The sequence below is a fragment of the Ambystoma mexicanum genome, chromosome 1p (genome assembly GCF_040938575.1).
Source record: "Ambystoma mexicanum isolate Mex_15411 chromosome 1p, UKY_AmexF1_1, whole genome shotgun sequence".
Lineage (NCBI taxonomy): Eukaryota > Metazoa > Chordata > Amphibia > Caudata > Ambystomatidae > Ambystoma > Ambystoma mexicanum.
Window position 1 is genome coordinate 443,672,787 of NC_090921.1, and position 11,487 is coordinate 443,684,273.

Sequence of the window (11,487 nt, forward strand, 5' to 3'; positions counted from 1 at the left end):
CTCTGCTGAATATATTGATGTTTACCTTTCAGGACCCTATTATCAGTCCAGCTCAACTGTATCCTTAACGACATTATCATAACACCACGAAGACGAAGTGTCTATTCAAATTCGAGTTACACGTCAAGTAAGTCCTAATTAGATCACGTGTTGTTTTTAAACCCATATTCACTTACTAGTGAACCTTTGAAAAATATTGAGCCAGACAGAGTTACTCGCTTGATGGGATTATAGGACAATGTGTCCTGTGTTTTTTGTATGTCTACAGGAATCCCCCGGGACTGCGACACTGAGACTCAATGCAGCCACCTAGGACTGCTTAGAAAAACTAAGAGACGGTAAGTCCCTGAGTGCACTTATTAAATAAAAATGACTATTGATGTACTCTAAAAGAGCAACCACACTTACCAGAATGTGGTTTGTCTTTACAATTAGGTTTGCCTGGATTTACTCCCTTGTACAAAAGAAAGGAGTTTGTGGACTTTTTTACTTTATTCAATTTGCCCCCTGGGAAACATTACCTAAGCCTTCACACTGCAACAACCGCTTCAACTTGTCAAGTCCATCTAAAAACCACCACAAATTGGGTTGTGGGTGTTTGTCCACCCCAAGCTGCATACCCCCCTGAAGAAGTTCCTGAAATCAAACCCTAAGGGTCATAGAAACGAAACATGTAGGGCAATTATAGATATTAATGAGAAGTATCTTAACAAGCATTAGAAAACCAAACCTTTGAAAGGTGCACTTTAGGAATTTTACATCTAAGGCATCTAGATTTCAGTCATTTTATAACGAAGGTCTCAGATATTGTATTTTGTGTGGTTTGTTCTACCAAAGAATCAAGGTATAAATAATCTGAAGTCACTTATAGGTATTTATGTACACTTCATGTGATCAGAGTATCTAAGAGAGAGATACAGACCTATCGCGTATTTTGCACATTGTCAACTGTTTTGGTGATTAACACTTAGCACTTTTTGAGCACTAGTCACTTTGTTAGTTTTTAGATGTTAGCTTTTATGCATTTGTTTTTAAACATTACATCTTTTATTAAAAATGATTCATTTTAGCAGAACTACCAATGAAGTCAGGTTGTATTTTCCGTGAACTTCTACTTGTCATTGTTTGAATCGTTTTGTAATTGTGATAACCCAAGAACTATCCAGTGAATTGTATGTCCAAACCTATCATAGGTGTGGGAGCCTTGTTGTTTTTGTTCTTATTCAAGATATGTCAGGTTTGCTCCCTCAAAACTTTTAGTTTTACCTGATTTCCCCCCAGTTATTTCTGCTCCACCACGCTGAGCCAGTCACCCTTCTGTAGAGAGGACTTTATCTGAATGGGGGTGAGCATCTTGAATTTCTCTTGGGGAAGAGAAAGGTTGAACTGGGAAAGGTCTAGGATGGTGCGCAGGCCAGCCTGGTTGGGTTTGGGCACCGTAAACAGACGGGAGTAGAAGCCCTCCCTCGCTCCCCTAGGGGAACGGGTTCCACCGCCTTGAGGTGCAGAAGCTTCTGGACTTCGGCTCTTGAGGGAGGGCATCCGCGGCTGCTGGAAGGGAGGATTGATGGGTGGGGTAGGGGGAAGGGTCATGCGGAAGCCCGCCCAAGTGTCCCGGGAGGATAGCTTAACGGCAACGTGCGCACCTTGGAAGCAAGACGACAAGAAGCAACACAGGTTCGATCCCCGGATCCGCACTTAGAAACCTCTGGGTGTTTAAGTGCGTTATAAATACGCAAAAAAAAAACAATTCCTGTAATAGCGCCTCGATGCCCGCGGGATGTGTGAGCGCTTTAAAAATGCAAATAAATAAATACAGACAAGACCCACCGGTCCTCGTGATGGTCTGCCACGCCTCCCAGTGAGACGCAATGCGCCCTCCCACGAGGTCTCGTGTGAGCACCGAAAACCCTCATTTAGCTGGTCTCTCGGTGGCGGGACCACCAGATCCTGAGGAGGAGGAGGCAGAGGATCAAGAGAAAAACCGGCCTCGCTGCTGATGCCGACGGGAGTTTCCAGCTGGAGGATCGACTCTATGTGTCTTCCGATCCAGAAACCCCTGAAAACCAGAGGAGGGCCGAGGCTGCGAGGGCATCCTCTGAGCCCTGAAAGGTGGTTTCACCAGGTACTTGGCAGTCTGAGTGCTGTCCTTAGGCTTGGTCAGTTCTACATCCATCGACGAATGAACAGTTCTTTGCCGTCAAAGGGCAGGTCCAGAACTTTATCCTGAACCTCTTTGGAAAACTTTGTGGCATGAAGCCAAGCCTGACGAGAGGAGTCCACGCCAAGCATGAGACCCCGAGCTGAGGTGTCAACATGATGCGCCACCGCCTCAAGCATATCCTGCGCCAGGACTCTGGCATCTAACAAGCATGCCTTAAACTCGTCCAGCTTGTCGGCGGGAATAAACTCCTCAAATTCCGACAGACCTTTCCACATTTTCATATCTGCCCCCGCTAATATGAGCTCTGCGTTCGCCTGATGCAACTGCAGGGCCGAATTAGCAAAGATCTTCCTTCCCAAAGAGTCAAGCAGCTTGTCCTCTTTGGCCAGAACCTGGGCCGCCACTGTAGACGACGCTGAAGCCAGTCTGGATTGTAGCGTGGCAGCCGCCACCACCGTGGAGGAAGGGAGCCGGCAAGATGCTAAAGCTACATCCTCCGAAGTATGAAGCCTATAATGAGCATCAATCTTTTTGTTAACGATCAGTCCAGAGTGTGGTTTATCCCAGACCTTGCGTACCTCGGCCAAAATGTCTTTATGAAAGAACAAGCCAGTATGCTCCTGAGGGGACAAGTTGAGCGCCCCAGAGAGCGCCCCTTCTTGCGGAGCAAGCGCCTCAGGTACTGGAACATCTAGAAGAGACATCATGTCCAGCACCCGGTCATGGAACGCCGTAACAGAGCGGGGCTGGTCATTGCTATCCTGACCCCCTCGCGTGTCATCCCAACGCGTCCGGATCGACCTGGTTCTGCCAAAGACTTGTCTACTGGAGACAAGGGAGGCAGGGGCGGAAGGGCTGGAGGTGGGTCAACCGGTAGAGGAGGAACAACTGCCGGGACAACTGGTGCCACAATAGGAACCATTGGCACATGAGCCGGCACTGGAGGGCAGATTTCCCTCAAAAGACCTCCGAGATACTCCTTCATGGGGTCAGAATGCATAAGCTTCTGAAATTTTCCAAAAAAGGCATCCTCCGCCGAAGGCTTAGACACTGGGGTGGGCAGATGCCTCTCATGAGAAGAGTAGCTCCAGGGCCGTAAGGGCGAGGCCTGGCAAGAAGGGCCTTCCCCAGCCGGAATAATGTAGATCAAGGGCGCAGATGCGACAGGAAGCGAGACTGTGTGTGGCAAAGGCAACCGAGTGTTCCAGCCATAAACTGGACAAAAGGGATTCGCACAAGGAAAACGATGGTCACCTTAAAAAATGCTCCCAGCACCCAAGGCTGATGGCATAGGTGTAACAGAGGAATCCAAAATGGCCGCCGTGGTCTTGGCGGGAACGGCCGCCATTTTGTCAGCACCTGAGGAGAACTGCATCACATGTGGAAGTGAGGCAGGGGTCTCCACAGATGGGTCAGTGGTCTTCACTTTAGCCTTGACACAAGGAACCTCTACAGAGCCGGTACTGTGTCTCCTATGATGTTTCTGAGACATACTATCAGCCAAATTATCCTCTAAAAGAGGAACTTTGGCAACGCCGCTAACAAAGGAATTACGGTCAGCGACCTCACTCTGTGCCCCCTCGACAGAACCAGTATCACCACAAAGGCGGGAACAATGAGGAATCCACCTCACTGACAAGACCTTAACGGGCCTCTCAGTTCTGTCGGTCACTTTAGCCACAGACAGAGGAACCTCGGACCCGAGTCCGGTAACAGCTCCCTCACGAGGGGCCTCGAACCTTGGTTCGGTACAGAAAGCCTCTACCGAGGCCTCTGGTCGCACCCCGGTGTCTGTATGGGAAGCTCCAGACAAGGAGACCTCGAAGCAAGCTCGGTACCGACCGCCTCAGTAGAACTGGGCTGTTGAATTGCCCCCAAGGAGGGGCCTCGGATTGCAATCCGGTGTAGGCAGACCCCTTACGGAGGCCCTAGGAGAAAACTCTGGTACCTTTTTTAGGCCTGAAAGGCACCTCAGGGGGAACCCCGATAACAGAGCTTTTGAAGCCCCTCCCCGACGAGGAATACCCCGGGAAGGAGTCCCTTGGTCGAGGTGCCCTAAAAACCAAAGAACTTACTGGGCGTCTCTTCTTCTCATCGATGAAACTCTGAAAATGCAGGGGAGCAACGCGCTGAAACACCTCCTCCCACCGCTCCATATGATGCTGAAGTGCACGGACCGAAAGGGAATCGCAGTAGAAGTACAAGCCCCACCGGTTATCCAGACCCAAACACTCTAAAGAAAGAGGATGTGGATCCACCCTAGCGAAGCGTTGCTCACAGGAAGAACAAGAAGGAAAATCTAACCGAACCAGCATAGACTGACTACAACGCGACTGCTAAACAGGAGCAGGAGAGAAGGATACTGGAAGGAAAAAATCTTCTGAAGATGCAAGTGCGTCCAGTCCCGATTGTGCGGAGAAAAGGACTGATGGGAGATGCGCTGGGCGCAGCTAAGGAGGGCGGGACTACGGCCGCGTGCGGTACCCCGCGTAAAAAGAGAGGAAGGACACATTTTTGAAAAATGTGATGCTTTTTACATAGGTGCTCTGCTCCCGTCCCACAGGACGGAGGAATGTCCCATAAGTATGGAGGAAAGGGGACGAGACGTAGGTGTATTGTACATTCATAAACACATCATGCCCGTTTTAGACTGTCAACACATGCATATGTTAATTCTGTGACTTGTCAAGCACAAAACTGCTTATTGTAAAACCCTGTACTTAGTCACACCAAATAAAGAAATTGCCAAATTGCAAGGAATTCAAAACAGAACGCATATATTTTCCTAGGACTAAAAGAGATTGACCATATCACTATCGCTCATTAACTATAAACAGCCCATCCACTTTAAAGTCTTATTTATAACCTGCAAAGCAATGCAGCTCCAATGCACCAAATACATTAACAACAATTTCAACAAATATATCCCTATAAAATTACTGGGCTCTACCACTGAAGAGATCCTCTCCCTACCATTCATACAGTTAACTTCTACTACTGCAAGCTTTTGGCAGCTAAACTCCCCAGCCTGCTGTGCCTCATTTATTACAATGCCAGCCCCATCCAACTGCATGTAACCTTTTCACAACAGCACTTAGGTTTTGTGATGATGCTAGGTTTCATTCTTCAGCAATGCAGTTTCTTGTACTTCTTGAATCTTGTAATTAATGCTGCTAGCAATGATATACAACTATCTACTACTATCACGTGATTCCAGGAGAATTGCTATGCAGATTGGATAGTGATCTCTCTACTTCCCACACCCCTAGTCCCTTTCTCTCCCCCTTCCTTTCAGCCTTGCACCTTCAGAAATGTTTGGCATGCATGGGGCCAGTCTGGTGTAGATCACTGGCACCAATTCTGGTGGAGTCTTTCCCAAGGAACGCTGCACCAGTTTGCTTAAGACTGTTGATGTGTGCATGCAGCTCTGGGCTGGTGGGAAATGGGCATGCATAGAAAACCTAGAGGCAGGTTAACTTCCTCCTGTTATCTCTCATATATACCACCTAGAACCTGAATCCTGGGTTGCTGGGTGTTCTCTAGGTTCATCTGCTCTGCATGATTTTTGGCTAGTGACATTGGAGAGACCTTTTTGTTAGCAAGCTCTACGTGTTGCTTCCTCGGTTCCCACTGTAATGGACTAATGTGCTCATTCAACAGTGTATCATTTGGCTCTAAAGGCGCTTTTCCAAGTCTTGGCATGGTTGCGGTTATCTGGTTCTCATCACTGTCTCCTGCCACGGTTCTTAGTTCTCTAATTTGTTTGAATGATGGCTGATTTTCAGTTCTGTCTTTCAGTTTGAGATACAACATCATCATCATTGTCCAGATGTGGCACCTCAATAAATCATTTGCTGTCTTACATAATTTGTGGCAATGCCTTTAACTATTCAGTCAGTTGTAACCATTGTTCAAAGCAGTTCATAATTCCAGGCAGCTTTGCACCTGCTTCTAGGGAAGCATTGTACATTTCACAACAGCGTATGTCCTGATCAATGCAGCCTAAAACACATTCAAGCCCACCAATGACATCACCAGTGTGGAGCTAGAGGACTCATCTTTTAAGGCAGCACCTCGCAAACTTTCAACAATGCACTTCTTTTTTTCCATCATCAGTCACTTTCAGCTCTTTGAGAATTTGGGATCCTTAAACAAATGTAACTAAGGAGCACTGTGAATAACCTTGGATAGGCGCAATAAACTGTAGTTAAGGCTTTCTCAGGCGTACATTGCATACATATTGAAGACAAGTAGAGTATGGGCCCCCTTTCATGCACATCAAAGTTTTGACAGGTGGAAATGCCCCCTGTTTCTGAACTTAGTCCCACCCCCTTTTGATAGGGTTTTGATATTAAGTCTATATACATTTTATATAAAAAAGATATAAAAATAATATTGAAATAAAATGCATATGTATATAAAGTTGGTATAAAACGGTTATTAAAAAGTCTTCATGGGATGTTGAGATGAATTGACAAAGTGAATATACAGTTCATAGAAAATGTGTGTAAACATTGGAGCAATAGGTGGTGGTGCTCCCTGGATGACTATGGAGGGTGAAGTGAGCTCTCAAAACATGGGCTGTGAAGTTAAGGTTTTGCAGAGTAACACAGTGATGATGCCCGAGAGGAGTTTGGCCTTTAATGTTTTATGACGCATATATACATTTTATCTATAGTATAGATAATGTCATGATTTTATCATTTTAATGACACAGGCTAGAGAGTTAGCTTCAATTGCTAGTAACATTAAACTTGGATGAAGCTTTGCTATAGCTTGCAAATAGAGGTTGGCACAGCAGCTCTATGTGAATTTGCTATATAGGCAAAGTGTGGTTTATAGTGCTAATACAAAAGACCCAAACCTGTTGACTTTGGACAATGCATGTTTGTCGTTTTTAAATTAAGAGTGACACTTTTACATAAAACTATTGGCTGTTGGCAATGCTTGCTTCACTCTAAATGAAGACAATAGGCCTCATTACAACTTTGTCGATTGCTGCCACCAGAGTTGCATTTTTTCCGGCACCCGCGAATGGGCAAGAACCGGGTCATGCCGAGCTCGGCGGACCCGGTAATTGGGCATTTTCGAGTGCTGGAATCAAGGGCGTCCCGATCCCCATTCTGCCCCATAGGGCTGAATGGGGATGGGGACGTTGGATGCACCGGCACATTCAGAGTTGTGCCGGTGCATCCGACGTCCTCTGCTCGCGGGTGCCATTACACCCGCCGTGGAAAATCCTGGCGGGTAAAACGGCACCCGTGAGCAGAGCATGTAGTATGGCGGTCCGAGAACTACGGTACTGGCATGCTTACCGGTACCGTAGTTCACAGACCGCCATGGTTGTACTGAGGCCCAATGCACAAGCCTGAAACTTTGACATAAAAACTATTGCCTTTGACAATGCGTGTTCCCTTTAATGAAAGCAGTACGCTGTATAAGCAAAGTGTGTTTCACAGAGCCTTTACAAAAGTTCAAACTATGGTCTTTGACAATGCTCGATTCTTAATAATGTGCAGGTGTATTTTAACAGGGAGATGCTGAACTAAGTTTGTTGAACCTAGTTGATAAAGTGTCAACTTCCACCTTTTAACTTTGACTTGACCGGTCCTATCCAAAAAACGAAGACTATTGTCTTTAACAATGCGTGGTTTGTTTCTAAATGAACACACTGCACAGTTCTTGTAAAATGAATGCTGTTTAAAAGGCCTGCAGGGCCACCTGTCATGTGTGCCAGAGAGAAATGATAGAGCTGATCAGCTGTGAAACAGCATTGCATAGGGGTGGGTTTTTTTTCTGTCAAACTCAAGACTTTCACATTTTGGCAGAGCGCAGCAGAAGACGCAGATGGCAGACCTGTTAAGGACTGGGGAGCTTGACAGAATATAGTAGAGGGGGCCTGCAAAACACAATATTGTTATCTATGACTGGCCAGAGGGGGCTAGGTAATTATAGATTTGTTACAAAAGCTCATTTTTTGCCAAGTAAGCAAAACATAGAATTCTGTGCATTGTTGATAAGAAAACTGTTTACATATATTGCATATTCTTTTTGAGGCCAGCAGGTTAAATATGTTTTAGTGTTTCTAAGGCACTTCAAAGGTGCTAGCCTGTGTTCTGTGGATTTTTATATGTTGGCTAGGATAATGTGTAGAAGTGTATGGCCTTTCAAGTCTATAGTATAACACCCTGCAGAGATGACATTTTAGGCTTGCATGACTTAAAAACTGTGCAACTTCGAAAAGAGAGTTTGATGATAGCACCGTTGCATACATAGGCATACATTTCTTGAACCACTGTTAAACTTTGCACAATAACACCATATTATGTGTGTGTCTGTATTTATGTCTGTGTAAGGCTCATAGAATATAAATGGTTGCATAATTGATAAGATTTCGCATGAAGACATAACAAACCTAGAAATCTAAATTATTTTTGGACAGACGTCAAAAATACAAAGAATTGTATGTCTTAGTATGCAAAAGTGCTATCATATAAATATGTCTTTGCACCTAAGGATGTTTAGACATGCATCATGTATATACTAAAAGATAACAAATACAGGCTTTTTTAAAAACACAAGGGCTTTTATTCATGATCTGCCGCATGATTTCCAATCATTTGTTTATTAAGAATATTTATAAAGTGCTGAACCAGCCATGTGATTGTGGAGAATTTAGTGATAAAAAACAAATTTAATAAGGAACAAATGCACATGAGCCCAAATAGCGATGTGAAGGCAATGACAGATCATTTCTCACCAACAGGTTACACATGTCAACAAAGATGTATATGGTATAGTTTGTGCTGCAAAAGCATTGAAAGTTAACTCAATGATATGTGACCTTGTTACTGCAAGACCATTGCAGCAAACACATTGTTGAAGGCATGCACGTATAAGTGCTGTACCATATAAGTCACACTTACAATACATTGTTGTGAGTGGTGAAGTAGGTGCGCCGATTATGCAACAGTGAGAGTTCTGAGCGATCTTGTGACCATTCATAAAATGTACACAATGAGTACTTGAGCAGTGCTCAACACTGAAATGCAGCCATCATACGGCTTTTGTAGGAAGCAACAACTAGTTTCTGGCAAACTCTATATACACCTTTTCTGTGAAAGCATTTTTGAAAGACCGGTTGTTGTGGATACAGCACATTCTCAGGATTTCGGCCACGACAAAATGTACAGTTGTCCAAATTATTTGTAATTTTTTCTAACAGCAGTCTCACAAAATCACAAAGTTCCACAGATTTCTGTTCCAGATTGCAAAATAGTCAGATTTAGCATGCTACAGTTTTACCGCTCAACATTCTTTAGTTCTCCATGAATTGGAAAAAAGCAAAAAATAAGCTACAAATTGCCAAGGCCACTTCCCACTTTCTGTAGGTGTATGCCGGAGAACAACATGCCAAAGCCATTATTTCTAACACCTGTGGAAAATAATTTTGGCACACAGTCAGTAATGAGGGCCTGAAAACACTTGGCAATCAGTGTCAACCCTATATAAGTACTGCAGGCATAATCCCAGTCCATGTCTGCATGTTGTGTAAGTATCCTAAAGAAAACCATTGTGAGATGCCAGAAACTGGTAGATGTCTTTCTGTACACTGTCATATTTATGTGTTTTGAACCAGTGTGTTGGGAGATCATAGAAGTGCTGGAATGAATGAAGACCATTTCAGGTGAACAGCACCCATCTCTGCAAACAATTCATAGGTTTCCGGGTTAGCGCAACCCAAATCAATTGATCTTAATTTGAAGCCAGCTCTCAGCACTGTCTCAAGCATCACAGCTCACACTTTACACAATCTGAAGCTCAATTTGCATATGTTTTAAAGGCAGTAAAGAGATCCACACACCGTGTGTATGACACATACCATGCCTTTAAGTGTTAGAATAAATCATCTGGCATATGACGGCCCCATCCCCAGCATTAGAGAATGACAGAACCATGCTTCACACTTACAAACTGTAGCGACCACCATCACAGCCTGTTGTGGCAGCTGGGGGTTCAATACCACTATATATAGTGTTCCATCATTAAAGCACTGATATGGAGTGCCTCCCCAGATGTATACCCCTTGTGACAACGAAACAGCAAAATCTGTTGCTGTTCCTTGGACCTGCATCCATAAACCAAAATATTCCCAGGCACCTGTTGCTGATGCCTGTTGATACATCAGAAAAACAACTCTGCTGTTTTGGGGGACCCAGACAGCCATCAACCCTTGCTGGGGCCTGCAATCAACCATGCCCCAATGATAAATCAGAAACGTCAATCTCCATTGCTTGGAGCCTCATTCCATTGGCACTGGCTGGGGCTGCAATCCACCCATGCTCATTCCCGCATCTGCAAAAACAACTCCATTGTGTTGAGGCGTGCAATCTATCGGCTCTTGCTGGGGCTGGAATCCTGTCATGACCATTGCTGCAGCTGCAAAAACAACTCCATTGTGTTGGGGCCCCCAGTCCATCGGTCCTTGCTGGGGCTGCAATCCATTCATGTCCATTGCTGATCCGGCGAAAACATGTGAACCCATCCTCGGGCCCTCAAAACATAAAAAATGTTGAATTAGATGCACAAATCTCCATAAATCAAATGGGTGATGCCAGTTGGCTGGCACAGGCCATTTCTTCGGGCTATGCCTGATGTATCATCCTGCTGTTAAAATATGCTGCCTCTAAGGAAATATAAAAAGAATATAAAATCCGAATAGGTCATCTTTTACACAATGACAATTCCAATCAATACATGACAGATCTTGCGTAACATCTCAAGCTCAGAATAACACCGCTGAGTTGCCCCCAACAATCAGCGTTTCCCTTACACACAGAAAATAGACACATTTTGTTTCACTTTGTGCCACTTTGCGCGCAAAGTAAAATAAATTGTAATGCCTACCTGTTACTACATAATTAATCCACCACAACCTAGAACATAAACTGACAGTCATAAAAACTTAAAAGAAGCCAGTTTGTACACATTACAAAACACTGCTTTGAAAAATCCAAATATCCATATATATCTAACACCCCGACCCTTGCCCCTTTAAATAAATTCATCCACTACAGCACTTTGTGTGGATAAATCTCGCCGGTATCATTTCCTCAACATGTGTATTCTTTGCCAAAAACTGAAATACTTAAACACTATCTTTACATTGCATGCCTTGTCAGATTTGATCATGATCCGGCTGTGCTGAATATGTCACATGCTTGAAGTTTTTACCAACTCGATCAGCACTTGTCATTCCAAAAGATGAATTGTTGCTATATTACATTACTGGTTTTGTCGCCTTCCTATAGTCTGGCCCTTTG